Consider the following 4,700-nt stretch of genomic DNA (forward strand, 5'->3'; position numbering starts at 1 on the left):
TAAAGATAGGCAGAGAAGCTGGTCCGTTGAGGGCAGAGACCAAAGTTAGAAAGGCAGAGATGTTCTGCAGAGTGGTTTTAAACCCTTCCTCTGCTGTGGGAGGGAACTTAGTCATACCTTTGGACCTCTGGACTTTCCAATCAGACATGCAATTAGCTCCTCTTTGTACAGATTTCCCAAACTGAAACAAAAATTTTGTTGTAGAATTATGAACTGTGATATGTCATTCCCTTTATTTGTATCCTCTGAACATACTTTATGTTAGGAGGATCAGGTTAAGATGCTGGAAAAAATGTAGAGTTTCAGATGTATTGTATAGTACTCAAAATAACTTTTTAATTTAATCTCTACATTTTAACTCCAATATCTCTGCTTTCTACTTTGTACTTTCTTTCCTTATTTCTATACAAATTGTTAACGACATATAACACCCACAACAAAACAAAGGAAAATCAAAAATGCAAGATAATCTGTCCAGGTAGAGCACAGTTAGTTTGCATAAAGTTACTGAAAGGAACATGGATGATGACAAGCGGCTGGGAAGCATTGCAGAAAATGGATTCGACTCTGGGATGGAAGACAATCTCATTCCATTCGTTTAATTAGATTTTAAATAGAAATGTTGATTATATTACAAGTTCTAATCGAAATGCCATCTTCTTGTTTTAAGAAGTATTCAACATCTTATGTCCGACTTCTGTTGTGTTAAAGCTACTGTATTCTATGATGCCTGAAACTTTATGTAGAACAGAATTAGATGTCATTTTCATGTTCTCTTTACCACCTCAGTGAACAAAAGAAGATTATTAACAGATTTTATGTGCATATAACTTCTTAACAGTTTTAACAGTATTTTTAAGACGAAAAATATTTTAATTTTGTACATGAGTACAATGTAGAATCAGTACTGTTTTTTTTTTTTATTTCACTTAAGAATTATGTTTCAATTATACTTTTACTTTTTTCCGTATCTGTGCTTTTATTCAAGAAAATTATATATTTTGACTACATCCTTATTTTACTTATTTTCTTATTTTTACATGCTATATTTGTCATTCAAATTATTTTTTATTTAATCTAAACATGTGCAAACCCAGTGTGTCATTTTACCCCTAAATGTCAGCTTACTTAGATTTAGTCAAACTTTATTGTCATTTTTAATACACGTTACTGCCATTAGATTTTATAAATGGATTGACTTATCTTGTACTTTTATTTAACATAGTTTAGTTTAAACAATTTGTCTTTAAAATGTGTTAAATCAACAATAAAAACTGCATACTAAATTTATCTTGATGGTCTTTTTCTGATTTTAAAATTTTAATTTAGCAGAGAGGAAAAGAAACGATCACTTAAGTAAAGCCCAATATTTCAAGTTGAGATAATCAGGAAAGAGCAATTGCTAATTGATCTCGATTTGGCATCATTCTAACTTTAGATAGCGACATCAATAATTTTTTTTCAGACTATATTTTAATCTGAGACAGAATTACAGGAATGTTTCTGATTGGTGGGAGAAGGACATGTGACAGTTAAGCTTCACTGACATATGTTTGCTTTTGGTTAATTCTCTACAAGAAGAGTAAGCATAACTAGAATCAGCTTTAATGACCAGACGTTGTTAGTGTGCACAACAAAGTTTGGTTTTCCATCACTCACATTATAAGGAACAGTCCAAAACAACAACCAAACTTTGTAAAAATCTTGCTAAGAAGTGTTTTTTTCATCCTCATCAGAGTGACAAAGATGTCATTTTCTATACCCTAGAACAGTGGTGTCACACTCCAGACCTCGAGATCTACTACCCTGAAACTTTGAGGTACATCTCTCCTCCAACAAACCTGAATCAAATCTGTGGCTCTGTACAGAGCCTTTGTCAAACCTGACAGCATGCTAAGGAGATAATCATTTGATTCAATTGTGTTGGATCAGGGATGTACCTAAAAGATGGGTATTTGATCTTGAGGCCTGAAGATGCAGACCATTGTCCTAGAATTAACCCTTTGGTAAGCCATGTTCGATGTTCTCAATAAATTTGCCTTATATAGGCTAAAGAGATCCAGTGGCTTCCTCTTTGACTGTCAGCCCCTCAGCACTACTATATGATCAACAAGCTCTTTAGCTACCTTAGCTACATGTGGTGTATTTATACTGTAGCACATAAAGATCCTGCTAAAGTTAATAAAGGTCTTGGACTACACAGAAGTTGAGTTCTGTTTCTTTAGAAATCAGCAATTATCTCTCTTGAGTTAGTGGTTTGCCATGCCAAGACATTTGGAAAGAAGCACACAGAAAAAGTGCGATGTACAAACCCATGCATACATTTCTTAACCTACACTCAAACATCCCAATTGTTGTGGAACTGACGCCAGACTCATGTGCATTGTTGCATGCCTTTTGCCCAAAAGGTTCCCACCATGTTTCCAAGTAAACCTAGTAACAACGCTGTAAGACATTTGTTACCAGACATTACGGACGTTTCAGAAACCACCTCAGTTTCAATGCTGTTAGACATTCACAGGAATACTTTGTCAACAAAAAAAAACAACTAAGCAATTCACTGAATTACCTCAGCAACTCACTAAAGAAACCTGCTGAGAAAAAAAATGATTACTAAGCATATGTTAAGAAAACCGGTTTGGAGGGTTAGTGAGAGATAAAAATGTTGTATTGGGCTAATTCTAAAAGTGGACAAAATTCTTGAGGACCAATTCACTACTTTATTGTTGTTAAATAAATATAAAAGAATGAGAACATTCAAGCTTACAGAAGCCCATTGCACATGTTCAATTGTTTCATTAATGAATAGAAGAGTAGAATAGATAATCACTTTATTGTCCCACGTTTTGGAAATTGTGGTGTTTCAGTAGTAAAAAAGATTATTGCAAAAGTGGTCTTACAAATGTGGACCTTAAAAAGGTCTATAACATAACAGAATAGGTGATAGGTAATAGTTAATAAAATAAACAAAGGAAATTATGTACTGTTCAGTGTTTTTACATTAGAAATACTGTAGCTGGGGAATAAATAATCAACATACAGCTGTGGAAATTTTTACAGTAAGAGTTAAGTGAAAAAATGGCAGCAGCACCAGAGATGTGCAGAAATGACAGCCGCATGTTATATAATTGACCAAGACAGGAACTGTGCAAACATCAGCATGAATGTAACAACTTATTGTGGTTGTTGGGAACAGTGATGGTTATGGAGTCTTACAGCTGCTGGGAGGAAGGATCTGTGATGACCCTCAGTGGAGCATTTGTAGGGTGCAGCTGTCTCTCTCTGATGGAGCTTTTAAGTTCAGCAACAGTTTTATGCAAGGGATGGGAGACATTATCTAACAGATGTGTAATTTTAGCTAGGGTCCATAGGGAATCCAACCACAGAGTTGGCCCACCTGATGAGCCTACCCAGTTCTCTCAGCTATATAGATAAGGCACTGCTCCAACAGACAGCTCCATAGAAGATGTCTGATGCAACAACAGAGTGAAAGAAGGTCTTCAAGAGTGCCCCCTGCATTACAAAAAACCTCAGCCTTCTCGGCAGAGGAGTCTGCTCTCAGAGTCTGCTCTGACCCTTCTTGTAGAGAGCCTCAGTGTTGTGATCCTGTCCAGTTTGTTGTTCAGGTCAATAGGCCTACCCATTTACTGATAAGAGTCCAGTATCTCAATGTCCGTTCCCTGGATGTTCACTGGTGTTAGTGGGGTGGATCTGCTTCTGTGAAAGTCCACTACTTGCTCCTAGCAGCAAGAATACAATTTAAATGCACTCCTGAAAATAAATACAAGCTAGAGACATAGAACATTTATAAAACCCTAGAATTTAAAGGAAATTAGGAATACTCTCTTGTTTATAGTTAGTATTTACAAAATGTTGAGATTTGACTTATCCAGCAAGTCTTTCTCCAACTGATCATTTGGGATGGACAAAAGATTGGCAAGTTTTTTCCCCTGAATGCTGAATTGTAAATATAAAAAAGCATGATATAGGTTTTATTGCCGGTGATCAGGAAACAGTTGAGGCAGAGGTTACTGATAGTGTAACCTTGACACTTTGAGAAGAACTACTTTCAGTATTGGTGAGGAGTAACAGATAAAGCAGGAAAGGAACAGGGACATTGTACTTTGCCATTTAATGAGTTTTAATGACTCATTAATGGTGAGTTGAACATGAGCAACTGCAGACAGTAAAGTGATTTAGAGAGATAACACAAACTGAGTTTCTTTGTCTTTGTAATCACAGTCTCAAGAGGGGAGTTGGTATTCTGCTAGTGAGTGGCCACTGGCCTTAACTCGTAACTCAGTGAACTCATGGAACTCAGGTTAGAGGTAGTAGGTAAAAGCCTTCTAGTTTGAATTTGCACCAAAGCTTAGTACCAAATTCAGACCATGTCTTGAACTTTAGTCTTACACACTGACAGAGCTTGAAAAAAAATATATATTGTTATTAAAGCAGCTGCTATGAAAGGCTGTGATACTGTGGTAAAAGATACAATTAACTATGAGGAGGTTTTTAGACAATTAGAAAATATAGCATTCTATAAAAAAGCTTTAAATCTGATCCTACGACGAAATATGTATCTTAAGGAATTAAATGTTACTTGAAGAGGGGTTCTTGAGTTCTATGGCATCAGCATGTGTATCTCTGTTGCCCTGCGATGGACAGGTGACCTGTCAAAGGTGGAACCCACCTTTCGCCAA

The sequence above is a fragment of the Cyprinodon variegatus genome, unplaced genomic scaffold, assembly GCF_000732505.1.
Source record: "Cyprinodon variegatus isolate N-32 unplaced genomic scaffold, C_variegatus-1.0 Scaffold222, whole genome shotgun sequence".
Classification (NCBI taxonomy): Eukaryota; Metazoa; Chordata; class Actinopteri; order Cyprinodontiformes; family Cyprinodontidae; genus Cyprinodon; species Cyprinodon variegatus.